The sequence below is a fragment of the Prinia subflava genome, chromosome 14, assembly GCF_021018805.1.
Source record: "Prinia subflava isolate CZ2003 ecotype Zambia chromosome 14, Cam_Psub_1.2, whole genome shotgun sequence".
Lineage (NCBI taxonomy): Eukaryota > Metazoa > Chordata > Aves > Passeriformes > Cisticolidae > Prinia > Prinia subflava.
The window spans coordinates 3,885,001-3,901,543 of NC_086260.1; the positions used below are offsets into that span (position 1 = coordinate 3,885,001).

The window sequence follows — 16,543 nt, forward strand, 5'->3', positions numbered from 1 at the left end:
TGTGAGACCATCACCTTTGCATATTTTGTCTGAAAAGTCTTTGCGCGTAGCTCCGCGTGCCAGAAGCCGCATACTATGTTTTCCTAAAAATTACGTTCGAGTTGCCAAAAAAATCGGTGGGAACTTGCAATTTCCGAGTTACAAGTTCACACGCCAACTGCGAAAGGAGAAAAGCCGACGTGCGAGGTTTTGCAGAACCCTGACTGTCTCTCCCTTCCGGCTGAGCTCTAATCTGTGCTCCCACCGGTGTCGTGTGTGCCGACAGCCGGAGCAGGCACCGGGGCTGGCGGCTCCCTTCCAGCGTGTGGGCAGCCCGAGCGGCACAGGCAAGCGGGAAGGGAAGGAGAAAAAGGAGACTGAGCTGCAGACTCAGACTTGAGAAGTAATTTCAGCCATGCCTTGGCGGATGGGAAACTGGGTTAACGTGGCCTTTGGAAAAGCGCGGGTTGGGCAGTGAGAAAGGAGTGGATCGCCAGCGGAGCAGGTGGTCGTTTACAAAACAATCCATCTTTTTATGTGTTTAGTAAGTCTCGAAGTAATGGCTGCAAGGGATCAGTTTGTTGCTGCCCATGCTCCTCTGTCAATTATTGAAAATATCTTGTGCGCATCCTGGTTTTGCATGCTTAAATATTTGGGGGTTTAACTTTGTTATTTCATTTTTTAAAGTCTTCAGTGGTTGCATGTTTGACATGGCTTTGTTATCCTAGATGTTATGTTATGATCTGGCACACAGAGCATTAATTCCTTTATCAGCTCTATTTCCTTTACAGTTGTTCATTTAATTGAGCTCCTCTGTGTATTTTGCAAAACAAGATGCATTCATTATAACTTGCAGACCTCAGATAGTATTGTAACATGTTTCAGAAAAATAGCACTTTTGTAGATAGTTGTGGAAGTTGGGTGTTTGGTTTATTTTTCAGATGATGGGAGGAAGCAGTAGCAGAATTCTTGCATGCATAATCAGTCAGAACTTTCCAGAAGCTCTTTATTCAAGTTATTTTCTTTTAAAGCTGTGTTTACTCTAAGAATTCGGCTGAGGCAGTTGAAATATGTGGCTGCAGTGGAGAACAAAATACACTGTATGTTTTGTTACTCTCCTTGTTCTGCTTTGACTTGTGCAAACAGTTTTAATCCAAAGGAAGAGATCATACGGTCTGTGACTGCGGTATCGCACAATCCAGTTTAGGGTGCAAATTGCCCTCTTACGGCACATCCTGACACTGAATAGTCTTGTCTGGAATAGGCTGTAAATAGAGTGTATCCTTCTCTTTCACAAGCCCTTGGAGCAGGAAGCCACATGCCTTAGCTCTACAGCGTTCAGGAGCCAGCACATCTGTGGGACCATGCACCTGCATGCGGCTGGAGATGTTCAAATACAGTCTTCAGTGCAGATTTTGAACATTAAACACTCATTTCTGGTTGTAAACGGCCTCCACATGCTGCCGGGCGTTCAGCACCAGAAAGGCCATTTCCTGGAGCACAGAGCAACCTCCCAGCCCAGGCCTGAACAGCTGGCTCTGGAGAGGTCACGGGGCCACAGTGCTCTCTGTTGGGAGGATTTCTGTTCCACTGGCATCATGCATGGAAAAAGGCACGGGCAGCCACAGGAGTGCTCACGATTGTTCACTGCTTCATTGGGCAAGGCAAGCTGGAGAGGCTCACTTGGTGTCCTGCAAATCCTCTCTGCTGTTGCCTCTCCCTCTCCCAGCCATGGCTGGTGGTGGATTAGAGGTGGGCATTGCTCCTTAGCCACGGGTGAATGCAGAAGAGGGATTAAGAACTCGGTTTCCTGCATCCTGACTCAAAACTAGGCATATGTGCTTTTTTGGGGGAGTTAGAAACAAATTGGTTTCGACAGAGCTTTTTTAGGGAGTTTTCTCAGGCACAGGATGAAATTTTGAGGTGAAAAAAAAATCACGCTTCTTTTCCCGCTTCTCTATTGGGCCAGTGTGGAGAGGACCAACTGTATTTTTGGGTGCTTGGGATCCATGTGCGTGGCTGTTGAGGAACATGTGCTGCATGCACACATCTCCTGCACTGAAATGTGATGGGGTGGTGGAATCCTTGCTCTGGACTGAGACTGGAGCTATTCCTGGGAAAGAAAACATCAAGAAAAAAATGGGAGTGAAGGCACCTCTTCTGTCCCACTTATTCTGTTCTGGCTGATGTGAACTGGCCTGCTGGGTGTTTGGATAGCACATTCGTGTGTTAGCTTATAAACCAGTGTGCACAGACACATTTGGTTTCCCTGATGCGTTGTGCTGTCCTTGCTGTAATCTGAGAGCCACAGCCCTTGGACAGGGCAAGGCAAAGAGTCCATCTGTGTTTCCACAAAAGCTTAGCTAAGTGCTTTTTTTATATTGTGTTATGGGCCTGATTCTTGTGGGGGGTAAGATGCTCTCCATTGTGGATGCTCAGCATTTTTGCAAGTCACCCTGCTCAGAAGTTGGTGGTTATGGGGTTTTTTTTAAGGGGAAAAAGCATTTTTCCATTTGCTTCCCCATAAACTGAAACCACTAAAGAGCCCTTGCTTAGTTTTCCATACACAATCACACACTGATGGGAGCATTAGAAGGACTGCAGGTCTTGGAAGGCTTGAAGTGTGTGAAAACAAGGAGTCCTAATGAAAAGGGTTTTGCAATTTAATTGTAGTGGGTGTGCCTTTGTTTGTGCAAAGAAATAAAAGTGCTGGAGGCCGAAGTGCTTTCTTTATCCTCAGAATAGTGAGCAGTCCAAACTTCCCTGGCCAGTTCTGCCAAGGTGGCCGAGACCTGCAAGTCCCTGCAGAGCTTTGGCTCTCTGCTCACTGGGACCCATCCCATGGACTTTGAGCCTTCAGCCATCCAGGGCTCTCCAGAAACACCATCCCTGGCATGAAGGACCTTTCCTGAGTGCCTTTCTCTTGAGGTGTTTGCTCACCTCACAGATTCATTTGGGAACACCGTCGTGTCCCTTGCAGTGGTTTTTGAGAGTCCTGGCTTTCCCTGGGGATGGATCTGCACATCTCCATGTAGTCATGTTCTGCTTGTTCCTCCTGCCCACTGCCTTGTCGACCCCTCTGGAGCAGTCCCTGAATCCCAGTCTGGTGCCAGAGGGCCAAATGCCCTTCTCCCTTCCCTCCCTCAGCCTCCTGAGCTGCCCCATGCCCCACAGCAACAGGATCCATTTTAAATAGATGCTGTTTGCAGCATCTTGGACTTGCTGTGCGAGGATGAGAAATGTTAACATAAATTCTTTAAATAACATCTAGTAGTGTTGAATGCACAGAATTATAAAACATTTTTATATTCTGAGACTCATTTGCATCTTCACATTAAAAACTGTGGTTTTCTTCTCAGGGAATGGTTGCAAGATCTGATTTGTTTTGAAATCAAAGCTAAATTTGTGTTCTTGCTTTCCTCTTTGCCCTTCATTTGACAAATTTTTCTTGTTCTATAAATACAGAATTGTAAACAAGGGCTAATCCTTAGCAACAACCTGGAAAGTTAACATTTCTCTCCAGCTCCTATTATAATTAATTCAGACACTATGAATATGATGTGATTTACACATAATATTCCTAAGGCCAGGAGGTACTAATATCTTGTTAGAGAACTGAGGAAAAGAACATGCTTTTGTGTGTGCCATATAACATAATTGCACTGCATTTTCTTTCATGAGAAGGTGTTTAAAGATGCTTTTTACTTTGCATTTGAAAAATGAAAGGCTTCTGCTTCTGCATTTGGCTGAAATTGTCTTAAATGTGTTTTCCCTTCTGCAGCAGTCAACATTGTCAAAACATTTTGCAAAGTACATTTTAATAATATGGGTTAGGACCGTCATTATATTAGTTTAATTCTCTGTGTAGGTAAATTCGTAAGATGCTTCCACTTTGTCGTAAAAGTTTTTCACAGTAAACATCATCTGTTTTCCCTGTGCAAAAAGGGAAGGAGATAATACAGTCAACAAAAGGATAAATGCCTTGTGTGAAAATTGTAAAAGTATAGCTTGAGCAGTCTTTCTCTCATGGTCCATCCTTGTATTTTATTTAATTTTCATTTAATTTTGTTTTGTTCTGTTTATATTTGTTCAGGGAGTGTTTTTGTAGTGTTAATCTGTGTAAGCCACATGCAGTTGAAAACTGCAACTCCCAAAAGGCTGTGATTAAAACATTATGGATGTGGCAAACCACAAATGCAAAAGGAAGTTTACATTTAGATTTTCTTCATAAAATATTTTATTCAAGTTTTGTAATACCTTGGTATCGTGGTCAGCATTGCCATAAAAATTCTGTGTTATATGGAATGATACAATCTGTGAAGCATTTCCCATTATGTAGACACCATGTCTTTAAATTATAGCAATTTCTTAAGATTTTAAAGCAAAATGAGCTCTTAGAAGTGTGATTAATAGCAGGGAATGAGGCTAACACTGGGTCATCAGTGGCACTCCATTACAAAAAAGGTTGGACTAATAAAAGCATCCATCTATTTGACCAATAAAGCATTTGAATGATATGCTTATAGTTTTTATCATAGTGTAGTTACTTTGTACTGAATAAACTGTGATTTTACGTGCTGGAAAAAGGAGCGTGGAACAGGCAGCACGGCTGAGGTGAGAGCAGTTGTCTCAAGTAGGGAAATATCAGGACTTTTATGTGAAGCTTGATGTTTTCAGAAGCCTTCAGGTTGCGGTGTCTAAATTTTTGAAGCTGCTGTGAAATATCTAAATCCCCCGTGACCCGTGCCTGCCTGCCCACAGTCATTCGGTGAGGCTGGCCCTCGCTGTCCTGCAGGGAGGGGAGAAAGGAGGGTATTGTGTGTAATCATTAATTCAGAGTTAAGTCCCCGGCAGCCCCAGACATCAGAAATACTCTGCTGCAGCACAGGAAATGGGGCAGCACTTCTGTTTTCCTGGTGTGCGGACGCCAACCCCGTCCTCGAGTCGCACCTTTCATCCTGCCTGCTATTATGCTGTCAACCTGATGTATTAAAAAATAGGCAGTTGCCTGAACAATACTGCATTTGGGTTTTATTTAAATACCTGTCTTATTAGTAGGTTGTACTGATTTCATGGTTTTGAACCTTTTTTTATTTTTTTTTTTTCTTTTTAACTACAACAAAAGGCTAAATATTTTCTGAAAAAGAAAACGAAGGTTCTTGGCCAGCTGTGGATGTCCAGGATTGTGCTGTGAAAAAAAGTAACAAATATTCTAAAACTTGTAAAAAAATGATGAGGGGGGAGGCTGCTGGCCATCATGCTGTTTGCACATGAAATGGCAAGGGAGGGGAGATTAGTGCCAGGGCCAGCTGTGACCTTGGATGCTTCATAGATTTGAGACTGTGATGATTTTCCTCAGTGCTTGGTGGTGATGCTGGTGCTCATCAGAAGGTAGGGGTGAATCAGGGAGGGACAGTGGTGGAGTTGGGAGGAAAAAGGAGCCATGGCATAGCTCACAGCTACATCCACAATCCCCACCTGACTGGTACATCTTAAAGGGCTTATTTTACATAGGAGGGGGATGAAGAGACCCATGGAGGTCCCATGCAGGGATTGTGTCAGGGCAAGAATGTAACCCGGAGCCCTGGATTAACCTCTACCATTAGGACCATCCATCTTCTCTCCCTGTACTTCAGATCTTTCCCAAAATCCGTGTTCAGGATAGACAACTTGGAGAAACCTCCCTGGAGGAGCGCTGCGATGGGGAATTTCATGGGTGTTACAGGGATGAGAGATGGGGAAGGAGAGGCTTTCTGGAAGGTGGCAGACCCAGGGGATTTGGGTGCCCTGAGCACCTTGAGGACTGAAGTCCCAAAGCCTCAGGGCCAAGAGAAGGATGTTGGGTGGGGAGCAGCTGGGGGCCAGAGGTTTTGGTTGCAAGAAGACGTACAGGGGACTTCTGGGCTAACAAAGAGGAGCTGGGGAGGGCTACAGAGATCAGAGAATGGTGATGGGAGGCAGAGGCAAAGGGGGCTGAGGGTGGGAGAGAGAAAGGAGGGGAAAGAGGGCTGAACCATGGCTTCATTGCTGCTGCAGGGCCCTGGCGTGGCCATGGGAGTGCGTGTAAATGACACGTGCCCATGGCCATGCTGGGCAGGTTGGGCTGTGTTGAAAGCTGTTGTTTTGCTTGTTTGTTCTAAGAGTGAAACGAAAATTTTTCACCCCACCTTTTGCAGTTGTTGTTTTTCTGGGTTTTGATTTTTTTTTTTTTTAATGCAAATGGATCTCTCACATCAGTGGTTTGGCCGGTAAATCTTGTTTTGTGAAACACTTTCAAGTGTTTTCAGCTCCTTTCTTTCCCCTTTATCAGAACAGATGCACAGCTCTGTATTTTCCCCTGCTGCCTGTTGTCTTGAGGTTGCACAGCAAGACTGCAAAGGCTTTTTTGTTTGTTGTTGTTGAAGGGGAGGAAAAAACCCTCAATCCACAGAAGAGTTAACAGGATTTCACTTGATCTGCTCGTTTATGCAATGAGTAATGCGAGGTTGGTAACAGCAAATTGTTGTTTATAAGCAAACATGGCACTGTGTAAACAAGAAGGCCTGGTCCCCAACTGGTTTGATTTCATGGTGGTCAGCAGCTGATGCATGTAACGTACAACCTTTCTGCTTCTCGAAATGTCAGAAGAATGACTATTTGTTTGTCTTGAGTTCTTCCCAGCTGTTTACTCTGTAATGCATTTGCCTCAACCTTGATTCCCTAAGAGTGGCCCCTTTCTCCTCCCTGCTCTGTTTACATTAGTCCTGCCCCGAGTGTCACCTATGAAATCTGTTGATTATTCCACCTGGTTAATGTTAAATTGCTCTTGCAAGATGATGTGTTTGTTCATAAACACAAATGCTGGGCCCCTTGTTTACTGTACCCATGGCAGCAATCAGTTATTAAACAAATATTGCTTTGTTTGCGGGTGTGAGCAGCAGTTTATCCTGCAAGGTCTGGAAAAAAACCTTTAAATGCTGGGATTTTGATAAAGGAGAAAAAGGGGAGCTTGTCCCTGGAATGTGGCTGAAACTCACTTTGGTTTGTTTTGCTTATCTTTAACTTGGGTGAAGGGGCTAGAAAGATTAGCAAGTTGTTTGGTTTTTCCAAGAGATTTCCTTAGTGTAATGATATCTATCCAGTTGTTTGCTTTTTTCAGAAGGGAGAGAGCACTCCTGCAAGACGACTAGCACAGTGGTAGAAGGCTGATGGCTAGAAAATCCTGCATGGAGCAAACAAGGAGGTAGAAGGTCTAGGAAAAAGGTATAGGGCTATGAACCAGGTAATCACCCCAAAAGTACGACCTTGTGTTCTGTGTCAGCGTTTGGTCGAGGCTTTTCGGTTTCCCTCTTTTCTCATGCTGGATTTTAATTGATGCATGTGCCCTCGGTGGAGTTGGAAAAGGCAAAGCTTTCAGTTTTACTTCTGAGGAGATCTGAGGAAAATCTGTTTTAGAAGCAGAGCCTTTTGAATGGAGAGAAAATACCAAATTTAAAAACGCGCTTTGTTGCTCCTCCTCCTGCAAGTGAGATGATGAAGCTGCTTTTCTTCTTTTTATAACTGGAAAACTGCGTTTACATCTGCTAATTTCTCTGTGCTGCCTGTTTGTTCTTTGGTTTCTGGGAGTCCTAATTACCATCCTGGTAGTTGTTGCTTTTGGGTTGTTTTGAAAACGAGCAAGAAAAACTCGCTCACACCATCTTTGTTTTTCAAAATTATTGTTTGTTATTGTTTCTGAGTGGGGCTTGGCTTTCAAATGCCGGGCAGGACCTGTTAGCACTAACAGTAAATGGCAAGGGCTTTTCACACAAAGGGAGTAAACCCTCTTTGAGTGACCTTGAGAAAGAAATCTTAACTCTTTTTGTGTGAAGGTGTTGTCTATTCCTGTATATGTGAATTCATTTGTTAAAATGTGAAGGAATTGTCTGTTCCTTTATGTGTGAATTCATTTATTAAGATAGCTTGGATACACTCATAGAAAGGATAAAATTAAATAATTGTCCTCTTCATCCCTTGGCAAAGAAGACAACAAAATAGACATAAAAATGTGATGCACTGTATTCCCTAGCTTGCATCAGTGATCCAAACATACTGCTCGTTTGGGCTGCTGGGGCAGTGTCAGGGCTGCAGGGGAGCAGGAGGTACCTGAAGTGTGTAAGTGCACAAGCTGGTCATTAATTGACTCGTGTTACTGCCATGAATCAAACCCTTGCTACCTTGAACGAAGGGAAAATAGTGAAGTGAAAATGGCATTGTGCAGAATTGTTAGAGTTACACCTGGCTTTGAGGTGGTTTTTGACTTCTGGAGGCTGCTAGGGAGTTTAGATATGCTTTAATGGAGATGTGCATGGAGGGTGGGAGTCTAATTCATCTACAGCCAGCACTTGGTACTTGGTTTCATGTTATCTTGTTGTAGCAGCACTGCTGCTGTCTGGCACAAACTGACTGTATTTACTAAATGCAACTTTGGTCTTTCATTTGGTTGAACAGTCACCTGTTTTTCTGTGAGGCAGGCTGTAAGAGTCTGTGATGCAAGCTCAGAGCAGTGTGCATGCAAACAAATAAGTGCTGGCTGTGAGAACAGCTCTGCAGTTTCTGTTCCCGTTCTGCACGGCACGGCAGGGATGTCTGGGCTGGGATGAGCAGGTGGGTACCTCCCCAGGGACCACCACGGGGCCAGCACAGAGGGAACTCTGCACCTCACCATGCTGCTCTTGTGAGCTTCCCTCTGGAGGAGTCACTCCTCTGTGCCACGGTGCTCGTGTCCATGTGGCAGCAGTCACGGAGTCGCATGGTGCACTGAACTATGGCTTCTGCCTTGGCTTGGGTTGTTTTTTTTTTTTTTGGCCACTCGCCATTTCTTCCTTTCCAAATAAACGATGATCCCGGTGATGGTAAGGATGATTTCTGTCAAGCTCACGGCTGAAAGACAGCTCTCCCCAAGAGAGAGGAAGGAACCTCACTCTGCCGATGATGGTATGTAAATGATTACATCATATTTGCCAGTCACTTGGAAGTGGCCCAGCTCTAGAGCTTTTATGCATCTATGGCATGAGCTTCGTGCTGAATATGGATTTAATAGCTGTCAAGCTGAGAGGCATAGATTGAGATAGAGCTGGCTTTGCAAAGGGGGTTTGTTTATCCAAGGTGAGACTGAGAGTAACTTCTGTGTGCATGTGTAAAATGAAGGAAGAATGCAAAAACCTGATTAGAGGAAAGTTGAATTGTCCATTGTCTGTCTAATGCTTTGGGTCTTAGTGGAAGGGAGTGAGACCTGTTGTCTTCACAGCTTAGTATGTTTTAGTGCACTGGTTTTTCTTGGTGACCAACTCCACCTCTTTTGAACAGAGTAAATGGCAAGCTTTTAATGTCTGTTTCAATTAATTCTTCTTGGATTTGCTTAACCTCTGTTCTTACTGACTGTGGTCAGCAGCACCCTCAGCAGAAGGGACTTCCTTAGGGGTAACTGCACTGACTGGTTCTCTGACAACTTAAGTTGTTTGACCATGATTCCACAGTAAGTCAGTGTGGCACAAGTGGGATTTGGCTCCTGATTCCCCTTCCCTTCTCCTCACTGCAGCAGTCTTAAATTTCAGCTCCTGCAGAGCATCAGTCAGCCTTTCACTGAGCTGCCTGCACATGATTTCAGGTTGCTGTGGCCCTGATGATAACACACTGCTGCTGGAAAGAGAGAACCCAGGCACTGTGAGCCAGGTACCCCAACACTGAAATAGGTTGTGCCATTGCATATAGTTAAATTAAAAATTGTGGTTGGCTGCTTCTAGACAGGATTAGAAGCTGCCATTCAGGAGGCTTGAGGGTGGCAAGTGGACATAAACCCATAATAGGTGTTCACAAGCCAGGCTGGTCACCATCACGAGCCCCAAGGAGGAGGTAAGGCAACCCGTGTCCTTCTTTTGGCCAAGGTGTTGTACTCCACCACTTTCAAAAAGCACAGGCTTTTCATTCACTGAATTGAGTTACAGCTTCACTTTTTCCTGCTCCTTGCTTTTACTTCTGTCCCCTCTCCATGTCTCTGCATCGCCAAGTGGCTCTACCCCAGCATCAGCAGGGGAGGGGAGCAGCCCTGTGTCAAGCAGGTGCCAGGGCCGCAGGGATGCTCCAGGAGTGGTGTGATTTGTTTCCTTTCCTGGGGAAGCCAGCACATCACTTCTGCCATGTGCTCAAACTCCACTGGCCCAAGGCTTGGGATGAGTCCAGCCGAGGTGAGAGCGTCAGGAGGCAGAGCCAAGGATGCGCTGCGGGTGATCCTGTTTTTCTGGACACTTTATTTCCTAAGCTCTAAATGAAATTTCAGATTTCAGATACGTCTAGACATATACAGTGCACGATAAAGTTGATAATACATTAATCATTTTTAACAACAGGTAATATGCATAATTTATGGTGTTACAGTGCTATCTTTTTTGATATTTATGATGGATAATGCTCAGTTTTTGCCCTCATATTACTGCTTTAAATTATACCACAAGAAAATTAATGAGAAAGTAGATTTATGGCTTTCATTTGTTTGTCAATTCGGAAATTAATTGGGTGTTAATTTTAGCCGTCCCTCATCAGACCAGGTCTTTAGTATGTGTGCATTACTTTGCATTCATTGAAGCCTACCTCCCATTTACTGTGGGTCACTAGCTTTGCATACATTAAAATAGCCCTCAGGCTCATTCTCTTGATTACTTTTTGAACTGCCATGCATTAGAAAATTTACGCCTTTCTGTTATAATTATGAAAATTCTCTATTGGAAGATGGTGCTTGCATAACAGCAAGTGTACAGTCTTGCTCGGCGATGTAAGATCATATAGCAAATCCCAATACGTTTTTGTTCTAATCCTAGAAAATAGCACTCTCGACAATCTTTGTTGTGCGAGTTTCATCCTTTGAAATTTCAAGGATCCATTTTAATGCATTGAATTACCTCTTTAAGCTGAGGAAATATCAAAGGATTTCACCTCGTCGCTGTCTCTTTGTTTCCTCTTTCCACACATCCCGTGCATGCTCCTTCCCTTGCCTTGCTCCAGGTTTGCCTCTCCTCCTCCAAACCCTGCTGTCAGACGTGACTCAGCATCACTTTTTAGGACAGTGAAGCCTGATTTTCTCTGTTTGCTACTATTTTGGTTGATTCCTAAAGATGATCCTTAATTGCACTTTGAATCCCCTTCTCCTTTCTCCTACTCCTGCACAATTCAGCAACCACCAGTAGTGTGTAGGCGAGTGGCCTTCAAAGGGGTAAGCATGAAGTTTTATCCAAAAAGTACCCTAATGTACTGACAGTTGATCTATAGTTAGTTAGTACATAATTATACCTAAAATACACCCTGTCAGCAGGATAAATGACGGCTACTGAAAACTCTAAAAGCATGACGGGTGTTCACCCATCTGCAATGACGAGAGCGGAGGGGTTTGTAAGTTGAGAAAGGCTGGTGAGTTCAGCATGATCTGATTTAGTTAAATCATGCCATATGTTGGGATAGCTCTCTCTAATAGTCGTGCTAACCACAAACACAGGCAAGGAGAAGTGATCTGGTCCACCTGGCTGGTTTGGACTTCCCTCCCCAGCATTATTTCTGCACTTAGCGTGGTGGCAGCCCTTGAGCTGCTCATGTGAAGCTGGCTGATTCACAGTTAATTGTGACATGGTGTAATTTAGTAAATGAGCAGCTGAACATCTGTACGCCTTCCCCCACGGCACATCAAGCCTTACCTTACACAAGGCTTTTAATTTCCACTAGTGAATCCTTTTTCTTTTACTGAACTCGTGGATGGCGGGATGGTGCTGCTGGCTGCCTGGCCAGCCTAGGCACGGGGTGTCACCTGGAGGAGATGGGTGTTTTGGCATCAGCTGGGGGACATCAAAGCATGTTCCTGGAAAAATTCACTGCTAGAGGTGGAATGTGGAGCATGAGGTGCTTTCCCTGGCAGGGCACTTGCTCCAAGGATCCTGGGACTAAAAGAGACCACTCGTGAGTGGGGCAGAGATCTCCTGGTAAAGCTGTTGGGGTCCTTGTTGGGGATCACGGCAGTGCCAGGCTGGTGCTGCAGGGTGTTTGTCTGTCCCTGTGCTGCAGGGTGTTTGTCTGTCCCTGTGCTGTGGGGAGGCAGCAGCTTTGCTCCTGCTCTCTGTGTTCCCTTGCTGGTCGCATTCCGGAGCACGTTTCGTTCAGAAGAGGTAAAATCCTGTCTTGGCGGTGTCACGTTGTTGTGGAGTTCTTCCAAACAGTGTTTGGGGATTTTTGTTTTGCCTTGTTTTGTTTTTAGTAATTACACAGATAAATGCCCTGAAATTACTCCTGTTTTGGGGAGCTGCTTGTGACAAATAGGTAGAAGTTTTATATAAAAATCCTGTACCTATGGGTAGAATGCCTGCTAGAGAATTTTGGGTAGATCATGTAATTTGATCAATCACTTAAAACTGATCTTAGCATTGAATCTTCTGCCTATAAAAGTAGAAATACATTTTATAAATCTGTGTTGTGTTTAATTTACATGTCCTTTCATGGCTGGGCCAAGTTCTTTAAGGGCATTTATTCTGCTTCATATAAATAATTGATCAGCCAAGTTAATTTACTTCTGCCTGACTTGGTCAACCTTAATTAACTGCCCTGGAATAAAGACTGAACTTTTTGTTAGCTTAAAATCCTTCACAAATGTGGCAAAGAAGGGCTGTATTACAACAACATTTTTGCTCTACCACCAATCCCGGGAGATAGAAATGCTTAATGATCATTATGTGCATATATGTATTTGTAAACACCTCCAAGTACTAACATCTGAAATATAATCATCAGCCTCGAAGAAACTTTGAAACACACAGACTGCATTGTGAATCTGTAGTCCACATTGAGTTTGGAAGCATATATAAACAGGGATTTTAAGGCCAGAAGACCCCAGGGATGTTTTTAAAGGTGATGATGTGCTTAAAGATACAGATTGATGCTTATTGAGGAATCTTAAAAATGCCTCACCAGATGCCTCCGTGTATGATGAGGCATCAAAAGAGATCTGAATATCAGGCCCTCAGTCTTTCAGACTTGGAGTGGGTCCTTATTCTGACAGGTGCTTCAGTCAGTAAATCCTCCCTCATGCTGACATTAAACAATGCTGCTTAGTCTTCAGAAACTATACTGGTAGCAGAATTGCAGCAGTGGCACACTTCAGCGCCCACCTCCTGCCTACTAATCTCCATGCTTAACCTTGCTCATCTTAATAGGCCAGTGGAGCTGAGATGTGTATCGGCAGCATCTGGTCTTGGCAGTGTTATGGACTTTATGGACTTACTTTTCATGCATTAGCAAAGAACTTTTTCAGAATTAGTATTCCTTTAGGTTCTATTTTTTTTACCTCAAAACACCGACATTGGAGTTATCAGAAAGATTGTTTTGATTCAGGCAAGGTTCACATGGCCTTATGTTTTCTCAGTTTTGACCACATCCTTAAGAAATTGGCTGTCTCCTGCTTCCCTCCAAATCATCTGGAGGATGATTAGCTGTTGTCCTCCTGTTGACAGAGTACCTTCTTTTGATTTTACTTCACTGAAATTTTGCTCCATTACCTTGAACATAGCATACACACTAAAGAGATGGGCCCAGCTGTAGGGCTTTGACTTTCTGTTTGACTGTGCTTCAAAGCTAGGAAAAGTTCTGTGCAGGTTAAAATGGGAATCTGAATAAACTGATCACTGTTCTGAAATTTTTGAACCAAGCCAACGTTAAGTCAGAACAATTCTTTGATTGTGTGCCCCTTGATTTCTGGATAAAGTTTCACAAGCTGTTGTTGGTACTGCAGCCTACCTTTGGTCCCTTCATAGATGAAAAACATTTTGTGTCACCTTTAATAATTCAGAGTCATTGTGTATCCCTCATAATGTGAAACATCATAGAATTTTTATATATGCAGAAAAAAGAAAGATACTTGCACTGGTAATAACTCATATATTTTAAGCTTTAAAAATACATTTTTCTTCGCGGAATTGATAAGAGAATCATTCTGCTTTCTAGAACACATGAGATGGACGTGGGCTCTTTTACCATTAAATTTCTTAAGTCAGAACCAGGTCTCCTGCCTGTCATGGAAGCAGTTGTGGAGTGTTATTACTTCTTATAATAAATCACTGCATAACAGCTTCTCCACACAGCTTCTGTGTTGGTTGTATTCAGACCAGAATCACCGTTTGTGATACTTCACCCGGAGTTTCAGTTCAGTTCCCACAGAACCTAATTATGTTGCATAAAGTCAACCTTGCTTTGCATTTCTCTTTCACAATTTTGAATGACAAACTTCAGTAATAGGCTCCTGTAAGTTCATCTCCTCTGTGCTGGGAAGAGACAATTATCTCAGCCATCCTCGGTGTACGATCATCTCAGCTCATTTAGGTGTGCTCAAAAAGACAAATAATAATCATTCTTGCAGAAAGCTCTCACAGGTTGATTTTTCATGACATGACACTTAATGATCAAACCAAACTGTGATTATTCATGTCAACTCACATTTGACTTCAGTGAAGAAATAAACAGTTTTATCTTTTTTTCCCTTGAAATACCAGTTTTCTATCGGAGGTATTTTAACAAAGTGCTTTTGTTTTTGTACAGGCATCTAGTTTAAGCTGTATAGAGGTTGACTGCTTGTAAATTGCTGTTTTTAAAGAAAAATTTGCTTAAAGATGTTCACTTCTGCTTTTAAAATAATTTTTTCAAAGTTTGAACATGGTCCCTTGGCAAACTCTGTTTCCAGCTTCATTTCTTTGGTAGCTGCTGCCAGTTCTGCTGGGATCTGTAGGGTGGTCACAACCAGTGGAGGGGCCAGGGCCCTGTGCAGCTGAGCTGATACCTGGCTGGGGGTTCTTCAAAAGGTAAAACAGAGCATGAAATTTGTCATGGAAAAGGTTCTCAAGAACTATGATCTTTTTCTGACCATATACGATAAATAATCCATCTTTTTCTTGGTCCTATAGGTTAGAAAAATTGTTGCAATTTCTACTGTTTTTTCTTTCCAGGACCATTTTGCAGTCCTAGAGACAATAAATAATTTCTTGACTAGTTTAGTTGTGAATTATTTCCTGTGTCCTGGAGATATTTCGCTCAGAAGGGCAAGCCAACAAATTGTGATCAGGCAGTGATGGATCTGCTCCTCAGTGGTGCACATTCTTCTTGCTGCTGTCAGAGCTTTGCTTGGTGCTTCCTCTGACCCTACTGCGTATTTATCCAGGTTCTCACTTCCCATTTGTTGCATCAGAAGTGCTGGGAAATGAGATGTACTTCTTTACTGTTCTGGCATGTGGGTTTTAGCATCTCTTTCCACCACAGTGGCTGCTGGGGGCACCTTCCACCAATTCTTGAGTGTGTCCTTCCTCCATCAGCTTCAGTCTGTGAGGTGGGGACATGCCACCCACCATTCCTCTCATGCTCCCAAACAGTCAAAGGCATGAGGCTCTGGTTTAACCCTCTAACACAGTCTTTCCTGGTGGTCATCCTTGTCCTCATCTGCTGCAGGGGTAAAATTAATGTAGTGCTCCATTTTATCCAGTTGAGACCTGACTTGAAATTTGGGTGGAAGCAGAAAACAATGACATCAGTTCTTTCTTTTTGATGTGTCATGGGGTAAAAGAGGTAAATCCTTTTTTTTTGGTCAGTGTAGCATATAAAAATTGCCTGGTATATCTTTGAGTGACTTGGGAGCTGTCTGTGGATTCTAATTCCTGTCTCTTCTTCCAAAGCAACCTGTGCCATGCAGTTGCTGCCTGGTGTGTAATCCAGCCTTGCTGTTAGATGTAAACACTTATTTAGACCTTATCATGCTTATGGGCTTTTCTTACAGTGCTGAAAATGAAAACCACACCATACTTGGTGTGTATCTGAGCAGGATCATGTTAAAATCCAAAAGCATTTTGTAGTGGTGTTGGGAAAGCTGTAGGTTTGTTTAGATCTCTGGAGCTTTTACAGGGAGTTGACAGAACCTTTATAATGAGTCTCCAAGCCCCTTTTTCACCTGGCATAATTTGAAGATTTAACAAAACAGGTTGAAAGAAGTTTCCATAAACCAGCTGAAATTTATCTAAATGTAATCAGAATGTTTGAATCTGTCCTACTACCATCCATGTGCTTGGTTTACTGAATTCAAACAGGTTCTTCCTTGAAGATAAAGCATCTTCCTTCTGAAGGAAATTACCCTGCACAGGGGCATTTGGCTCACATGTCCATGTGGTTACTGTGGGGCAGGCAAGATGCTTGGGATACACAGCTTGGAAAACTTGGCTTTCCATACCCCATCTCCCCTGGGTGATGAGGAGAGGAGGGATGGGCTGGTGGAAGCCAGACAGGTTAATGGCATTTAAATCCTGGAAGCTGGGGCTTTGCACATGGAAATACTTATAAAACAAGTCATCATAGTATCTCTGAGGTAGCAGTTTCAGCTGAAAACCAGCATATGTGCTGTGTGTGGGGAGTCCTGTGCACAAATGCTGATGTTAATTCCTGAGGGTGTGTAAATCCCAGGGGTAAGGAGGTGGGCACTTGTCCTCATCCTCATTGCAGGCTGGTGACCCACTGGCACTGTTGGTGAACAGGGTGT

The 16,543-nt window shown here is 43.5% G+C and overlaps 1 protein-coding gene across 8 annotated transcripts in view; it reads left to right on the plus strand.

Moving 5' to 3' along the window:
• FOXP1 (forkhead box P1) overlaps positions 1-16,543 on the plus strand; it is a 379,483-nt gene that overhangs the window by 197,589 nt on the left and 165,351 nt on the right. The window contains exon 1 of one of the 8 annotated variants that reach the window (XM_063411791.1): positions 8,584-8,604. The exons of 6 other annotated variants lie outside the window; for them this stretch is intronic. The gene's annotated coding sequence lies outside the window, so the exon portion shown is untranslated. Of the gene's footprint in view, positions 1-8,583; positions 8,605-8,695; positions 8,935-16,543 lie in introns of those variants that run through there. One more of the 8 variants, XM_063411792.1, reaches the window with a different exon arrangement.